The sequence below is a fragment of the Manis pentadactyla genome, chromosome 2, assembly GCF_030020395.1.
Source record: "Manis pentadactyla isolate mManPen7 chromosome 2, mManPen7.hap1, whole genome shotgun sequence".
Lineage (NCBI taxonomy): Eukaryota > Metazoa > Chordata > Mammalia > Pholidota > Manidae > Manis > Manis pentadactyla.
In genome coordinates, this window is record NC_080020.1 from 228,387,696 (window position 1) to 228,396,780 (window position 9,085).

Genomic DNA, 9,085 nt, shown 5'->3' on the forward strand with positions numbered 1-9,085 from the left:
AAGGAATTGAGTCAGCCTTGAATCATCTCTAGCTTATTACGAATGTGGCTTTGACTAGATATTCCAGCAGTGTTTCTGCAGTTGGCCCTGGGTATGCACTGAGCCAGCCGAAGTCTGTGCAAGATCGAACAGTCCCATCAAGTTTGGGAACCAGAAGGACGAGGCTGGCTCGGTCGCTCTGTTGTTCTGCGGCCTCTCCCAGATGGTGCCCTTTTGGACCTCTTTATTATTCCATGGCAATGTGGAATCGTAGGATGCTCTTTCCAAAATGAGCACAGACACACAATTCCACCTGCATTTGGGCAGGTGGATTTTTTAGGTTTTGCTGAGAAGGACCCTAGGGAGATTTCCCTAGAGGCACAGGTCTCCAGTGGAGGAAAATGTAAGCGGCGTTGACCCTTGAGAGTCAGTGTGGTGCTGTAGACACAGATTAGGCTTTGGAATCAGACAGTCAGATAAGCTGCTTAACTTTGCTGAGACGAAAGTTTCCTAGCTGAAAAAAGGAGCGCCATTACGCCCATCTCTCAGGCTTGCTGAAGCGCCTTCGTGTCTCCACAAAGACGGTGCCTTGGCTTCTCACGCCCTCCCCGTTCTTAGATATTCTTTAGGGTTTTATGCATTGTATGGCGCATTATAATACTGCCTCCATACCATCCAGCACCTTTCTCCATGGGCCCAAAGGACTCCAATCTACGTTTTCTCATTCAGCCAATACCCTTGTGATTTAAGAACAGCTGTCATGATGATTTTCACATTTTTGTTGGGGGAACTAAGGCCCAGGAATTCTTGTGATTTATTTGCCCACATGTACACAGGTAAGGAGAAGGCTCCTCCATTTATTTCTTTGTTTAACAAGTTTACTTTTTATTTTTTCAGCATCTGCAAGGTGGGGTATGCAAAAATAAATCAGAGTTTTTAGGCTAGAACAAAGCAAGTATGGTAAACAGAACCTTTAGCAGTCCAAACTCACTAAGGTATGAATACCAAACACTGAGCAGAATGTGACGCATGCATAAAAATGAGCTATACACATTCAAAACATGCTGTGCTCATCATTTCGCAGATGAGGAAACAGGCCCAAAGAGATTAAGTGATCTGAGAGCACAGTTAATGGTAGACCTCGAACTTCATTCTTCTGCCTCCAAGTGCACATTACTGGACAAGATCTGAACTATCCTCTCTGCCACCCTGTCCAAAGAACTAGTGACTAGCACTCTGTGTCTAAATTCCTGGCTCTTCCACTCATTAGCTGAGTGAACTTGCACAGGTTACTTAATTCAGCCTCTGTGAAGTGGGCATAATAATAGTACCCATCTTATAAGGTGTTTCTGGGGATTAAATGATATGGTGCAGCAACTGGTCCATATTAGGTCATCAGTTGAGGTGTGCCATGAGGATTAGGTGACTTCAAAACCTCTCTGCTGTCTGCCTCTTTTCCTCCTTTCGTGTCCTGTTTTAGGTTCCTTTTTCCCCCTCACAAGGTTCTTTTGGAAAACACCTATTCTGCTCTGTTGTAGACACGTGGCCCATTTGTCACTCATGTATTCAGTTGCTGCCAACATGTCTTTGATGTCATTAACTTGGTAGAAAGTAGAATCAGGCACCCTGCTTCAGGAAGAGTCGTGTGGGCTACAGCAAAGAGCCCCTGCAGGGCTTTGAGTTCTGGCTTTGGAGTTGAAAGGATCTGCCCTCACACCCCAGTTACGTCATGTATTAGCTGTGCCCTTCCCTTGTACCCAATTTCTCTGCACCTGGGTTTCCTCCCCTGTGTAGTGGGGACTTCGAGGTCTAGTTAGAGAGTTAACAATGAAAATAGAATGAGTAGGCAGGGACCACATCTGCTTCATTCACTGTTAAGTTCTCACTGCTGAGTAGATGCTCAGTGAATATTCTTTGATTACCTAAAGTGCTGTGCTGGAGACAGCCTGCAGAATCAGGGGAAACTGAGCATTTTTTTGCTCTTTGTAAATCTATTCTGTTTTAGAAGTTTTAAATGGCTTGGAAACGTCATGAAGATACAGCACGGCATATATAAGTACTTGCATATATATGTTAAGCGTGAGTGACACCCATAGTCATTCAATTATGTTTACAAGACTAAAAATTGAAGACAATGTGTGTGCCCATCAAAAGGGGATTGGGCCAATTAATAACGGTATAATCCTGCTGTCACTGAAAATGTTTTAGAGAAATATTAAGTGACATAGGAAATGATCATAAAATTTTAAGTAAAAAATTCAAAATTAAGATTCCCATTTTGTAAGAAATCATATATAAATATAATAAATACATATATATCTATCTTAAAAGGAAATCAAGGTGTCAAAAGAAGTTATTGCTGGGGAGTGGCATTATAAGTGTTCTTTTTTCCTCTGACCTTTATATTTTCAACCTTTCTGTAATGAGTAAGTCACTCTTAAGCTTAAGAAAAAATCTGAGGGATATTAAAATTGACAGCCACCCCGAGAACCGGACTCCAGTTACTAAAGAGCAATAATGTCTGCACTTTCCACCTCCTATTCTGAGCTCTGTAATCTCCCATTAGGTCACTGCTCTTGCCCTATCCAACTCTGAAGCTCAAGAAGTCAAAGACTGCCTTTTTTTTCCCCGTTTCTTGTTCCTTTTCCTACTTTTCATTTGTGTATCTGAATATTTCCATCCTCCGCTCTTGGAAATGCAGCGCATGATTAATACTTTATCCCCAGGGGCCAAGCATTTAGGGTAATGTTACAGAACTTTTTATCTGCCATATAGACCCATTTCTGATTTATTCAACCTTGTATCATAATTAGTTATTTGTCTATCTGTTTACAGCTAAATGTAAAGTGCCCTCAATTACCTTTTTCTATCTGGACTTATTTTTTTGTCTTCCACCTCTCCAAGGAACACAGAACAGGTCTGGCATCAAGCGACCCTTCCGAGGTTACGAAGTTAAGTAAATATTTGCTACAACCAACAAAGGCTCTTCTAGCATTATTTCAACCTTTTGAAAACATGAAGTAGAATGTTCCATGTGTTCTATACTGTTCCTCAATCCTTCCTTAAGTAGCTTCCTAATAGCCAGTCTAAAGCTTGCCCCACAGGTTCTACCTCCAAAGTGTATCTTGAATCTGCCTGCTTTTCTTCTTCTCATTTCCTCTTGCAGGCTGTCATCAGCTCTGCTCCCACCCTCCTGCAGTGGGCTGAAGGGAGCTCCTCTCCCAAATTCATGTCTCCCCAGTACCTCACCTCAGAATGGGCCTTATATGGAAAAAGGGTCTGTGAAGATGTGATTAGTTAAGGATAGTGCGATGATAGCATGCTGGATTTAGTATGGGTCCTAAGTCCAGTGATCAGTGTCCTTATAAGAGGAGAGGCTCCAGAGACACACAAGAGAGGGTCTTGGAAAGATAGGCAGAGATTAGAGAGATGCAGTTACAAGCCAGGGGCCACCAAGGATTGCAGGGAGGCCCCAGAAGCCAGGAAGAGGCAAGGAAGAATTCCTCCCTAGATCCTTCAGACGGGGCATGGCCCTGCTGACACCTTGATTTAGGGCTTCTAGCTTCCAGAACTGTGAGAGAGCAGATCTGAGTTTTTTAAGCCGCCCAGTGTGCGGTACTTTGCTAAGGCAGCCCCAGGGAACTGACACGCCTTCCTAGGACCCAGAGTTGGAGTTTATAACATATATCGGTATGTCACTCCTCTGTTTAAAATCCTCCAGTCACTTCCCATTGCTCTTAAAAACTCCGTCACCCATATCATGGCCCACAGGTGGCTGTGACTGGGCCGTCCCTCGTTCCGCTGGGGCTGGGGCCACACTGTTGCTAGTAATGAGTCTAACAAGGGAACATGGTGGTGTGTCTTTGCAACTCCGTCTCCGCAGCGTCAGTCTGGCTTTCCTTCTCCTGCCATGTTTTCATCACAGCTCCAAAAATTCTTATGCCAATGTATTTCCCATAAAAATTATTAAGAGGCCTTCATCAACAGGGTTCAAAAGGGAGCCCTTGGCAGGGACGTGGCTTACATGAATGTAGGCATTGAGGAACACATACCAAACTGTACCCTCAAAATTGATATATTTCACTGTATGAAAACCTTAAAAATAATCTATAAGCAAATATTGAGCACTAGCTAGATAGTTCACCTTTCACAGCAGTATGGGTTAATAGGCCTGAAAACATTTTTTTGGTGTATCCTAGATTGAGCAAATAAATATCGAAAGCCAGATTTCTCACTCATGGGGAAGGAAGTTACACGTGGAATAGGAGAAAACTACAGCAGTCCTGTATTGCCCGACAGGAACTGGAGGTGTCAGTAATGAACAAGATTTTGAGATGGGTGGATGGCTAGATAGATAGATAGATAGATGGGTAGATAGATAGATAATAGGTAAATTTCCTAGCTCTGTTCATTGAGAAAGCCTAGACGTAGTGATTTACCAGTAACAGTGAACACATCAGTAATCTAGATCTTGATTTCTAAATACCATTGTCCACGGAAAGGAACCAGGGCTCCTTAGAGAAATGGGTGGCTGTAGGGCTGGAATAGTGGGTGGTAAAGGGACATAATGCCTTCAACTTACTCTCAAACTGTTAAAAATAATAACGTTCACATTATATACAGATGTATGTGTCTCTCTCTTTACACATATAATCCCACCATATGTTTATACCCTTATCTATATCTGTGGGAGCTCTTTGTGCTATTCTTTAACTTCTCTGTAATTTTGAAATTATATTAAGATGAAAACTAACCAACAAAAGGAAGATCTTTGCAGACTTGCAGGGCGCAGTCCCTGGAAGGGAAGGGAGAGGCCCTGTCCCCCACAGCCCACTCTGCCTGTATCCCTGTCCACTCGTTCTCCACAGGAAGCCTCAGGCCAGGCCGCTGTCCCTCCCCAGCCCTCTGCCCATGCCCATCTTCCTATCCCTCCTCAGCCCTGCAGCCCCTAAACTTGTGCCCATTGGGTTTCACGTCCCTCTACCAGCTCTGGGGCCCCAGGGGGCAGTACCCGCTGCTCCTTCCTGCCACTTCTAGGGTCTTTTTCCCTCTCCCCGTCACCTCTACCCGCCCACGTGTCTATTGAGCACTTGAAATGTGGACAGTGAAACCAAGGAATGAGTTTTACATTTTATTTCATTTGTATTAACTTAAATTTAAATAGCCACACATGGCTGGTAGCTACCATATTGGACAGCACAGCTGAAACATACCACTCACTGCCCACTTACTCTGGTGATACAGATTCCCCCAGCCACTCCCCACCTCTTACTCAAGATTGTAGTTCCTCACTCCCGCTCTCTCCATTCCTACTCATGGCTTAATGCTCGGTGACAGCACCACTATGTACCAAGATTAAAATGATTCTGGCATGCCCTGGTCTCTTATTTCCTCGAACCCTTCTTCAGTGATGGCATCCCTCTGCCCTTTCCTCGCACGTCCTTAGCCCAGACTTCATCATCACCATGGACTCTAGATGCTCACTGTTTCCGTGCTCTCTGACCACTGTAAGGACAAACAATAAAGAGACTAATCTTGCCCAGTAGTCAAAAGAGGCAAAGATCTTCCCTGCCCTCCCTTTCCTTTTATTAGAGCATTTGCTGAGAAAAGTATATTTTTAAACCCTACCACTGTCCTTCTGATACACACATAAAATTTTTAAAAAGCTGCATAAGCCTCTGGTCAAAATGACAACCTAGAGAAGTTTCTCTTAAAGTCTCAGGAGCAACCTCTTTGAAATGTAATCATCAAGAAAGACACCTCCCTATAACTGCTTGTCACAGAAATATGATGGGTTTTTTTTCCTTTGGATAAAGTCACAGATGGCTACCCCAATCACCAGGTGAATTATTTTTTCCTCAATGCCACCACTCTCATTTTTCCACCTTATTTCCCTAGTTCCTTACCTTTCCACCCCCCTGAGACCAAAATCCTTCGATCCTTCCACTGTCTATCACCCCTTCTTGCCTCTTTAGATTTCATGATGGTTAAAAAGTCAGGCACAGAAAATGTTGAAAGTTGTTGAAGCTGGATACTAAGTATAGGGAGTTAATTATGCTATGATTTTTTGTGTTTGAAATTTCTCATAATAAAAAGTTTAATAATAATGAAAAAAAAAGTCAGCCATAGGCCCAAGAGCAAGTCACCTGTCTTACCAGGCCACCAAACTGGGGCTTAATGACTGCCCAAATGCAGTTTCAACCTCCCCCAGAAATGTAGTCTTAAGAGTCAATCACACATTTCCTGGTCAGCACCAATGAGCCCTGTCCACTCCCCACCCACAAAGGAAGATGAGGTCATCTGCATGATAGGACCCCCATGCTTCCCCTCAGTGAGAGTGACCTTTCCTGAAACTATCCTGTCTTTTCTTCAACTGAAAACTTCTGACCCCACTTTCCTTCCTTAAAAAACCTTCCATTATATACAACTCCTCAGAGCATCTTTCTGCTTGCCGAATGGGATGCTTCCCAAGTCATGAATCGCTTTATAAAGCCATTTAAATCCTCAACTTTACTGGGTTGAATTTGGTTTTTTAACATTGTCCATCATTTTATTATACTCTCTCAGCTCTCTTGTCCCTTATTTCCCTTGTTTTGCTTGATGGACAAAAACCCGACCCAATTAAAGTCCAACTCTCCACCTGCCCTGTGCCTGCCTCGTGCAGCCGTATGTGAAGGGAGAAAAACACAAGACTACCTGACTGGTCTTGAAGGAAACCAAGATATGTCACCCCATAACATGCCACTTGGGCATACTGATTACAGTTGACCCTTGAACAACAGGTTTGAACTGTGTGGATCCACTTATATGTAGATTTTTTCCAATAAATGTATTGAGAGTATTTTGGTAATTTACAACAACTCGAAAAAACTATTTTGTCTAGCTTACTTTATTGTAAGAATACAGCATATAAGACATATAACACAGGTAATATGTATTTATCAATTATGTTATTGGTAAGGCTTCTGGTCAACAGTAAGCTATTAGTAGTTAGGTTTGGGGGGAATTAAAAGTTATACATGGATTTTTGACTGTGCAGGGGGATTGTCACCCCTAACCCCACATTGTACAAGAGTCAAACTGTGTTTGAATTAAAGGTTGAAGAAAAAGCAGATACAAGAAGGACATCTGACCCTTCTTTTTCTTTCTGAAAGCAGGAGACAAAACTCCCATGCGAAAGGTGCCCTCCCTGTACCGGGAGTAAGCAAACATCCTTCCCACCAAAGACGGGGAGTCTGGGGCCGAGAAACTTGTACAAGCCGACCCGGCTGAACTAACCCTTCTCTTCCTGGTTACTTCTTCACCATTTGCTACCCCTACTCCAAACCCCTTTGCGTTGTCAATTCTTCACAAATTCACTGTTTCTTTTTCTAAGAGGTAGAAAAGCTTCCTGCTCTGAAACTGTAAACTTCTCAGAATAAAACAGTAGTAAATCTTTGTAATCTTGGGTTAGGAAAAAGTTTCTTACATACAACACCAGAATCTCAAAGAACAAAAGCTAGATAAATTGAACTTCATCAAATTAAAAACTTTTGTGCTTCAAAGGACATCATCTGGAAAGTGGAAAGGTGGAAAAACACCCTACAGAATGGAAGGAAAACTTGCAAATCATATCTTTGATAAAGAACTTGTATCTGGAATTTATAAAGAGCTCTTATAACTCAATAATATAAAGATCCAATTTAAAATAGGGCAATGGAGCTGAACAGACCTTCTCTAAAGAAATACACGGATGGCCAATAAATAGATGAAAAGATGCTCAACATCATTAGCTATTAGGGAAATGCAAATCAAAATCACAGTGAGATACCACTTCACACCCAACTAAGATGGCTAAATGAAAAAGATGGACAATTAAGTATTTAATGAGAATGTAGAGAAATTGGGTCCCTAGTGCATTGCTGGTGGGATTATAAAATGGTGCAGCCACTTTGGAAAAGAGTTTGGCAATTCCTTAAATGTTAACCAGTAACCAGATGACTCAACAATTCCACACCTAGGTATCTACCCTAAGAAATGAAAACAGACATCCACAAAAAAACTTAAGACAATCCACACAAAAACTTGGACATAAATGTTAATAATGGCAATATTCACAAGAACCAAAAAGTGATGACAACTCAAATGTTTACCAGCTGATGAATGGATAAGTAAAATGTGGCCTATCCACACCGTGGAATACTATTCAGCGGTGCAAAGGAATAGGGTGCTGACACATACTTCAACATGCATGAACCTTGACAAATTATGCTGAGTGAAGGAAGACAGTCACAAAGGAACATTGAGTGTATGATTCCTTTTATATGACATATCCAGACTAGGCCGATCCACCAAGGCAGAAAGCAGCACGTAGTTGCCTAGAGTTAGGGGGAGGGGCACGGGTACAGTGGGAAGAATTGGAGCCAAGTGGAAAGTGATGAGTAATGGATATGGAATTTCTTTTTTGCATGATGAAAATGTAAAATTGATTGTGGTGATGATTGCACAGCTCTGTGAATATACTGAAAAAAAAAAACCAATGAACTATACACAGTATAATTGGTGAATTGTGCGGTATGTGAATTGTATCTCAATAAAGCTATTTAGAAAAAGAAAGCAACCACAAATGCCATCTACTAAAAAAGGTAACCTGTAAACAAACACGTCAGCACAAGCACGACTGCCTGTGAAACCTGTCCAGGGTCTTGCTTGAATTCGCACCCCAGCTGGCCTTGCCCGTCCCTCTACCACAGCAGCCAGTGCATGTGGCTGTAGTCCTGGGGACTCTGCTGTCCCCATCATTGGAATGCGAGCTCCTCGAGGCCACAAACCAGCCCCCACTCCTCAGTATCACCAATGCCCAGCACAGTGCCTGGCAAAAAGTAGCTTCTCTGTAAATGTTTGTTTAATAAGTGAATTCTCATATTTTGATAAATATCATATATGCAGTAAATATATCAACAGATGTTTGATTACTTGATACACATATGTTGCTCATTGCCATGAAAAACAAATCCTTGATTCTACAAACATTGTAGAAACTAAGATACTGAGAAGCACACCATGCTTAATAATTTCAGACATCAAGAATGTCAGATTCTCTGAATACTTGACCTCTGTTTTGATC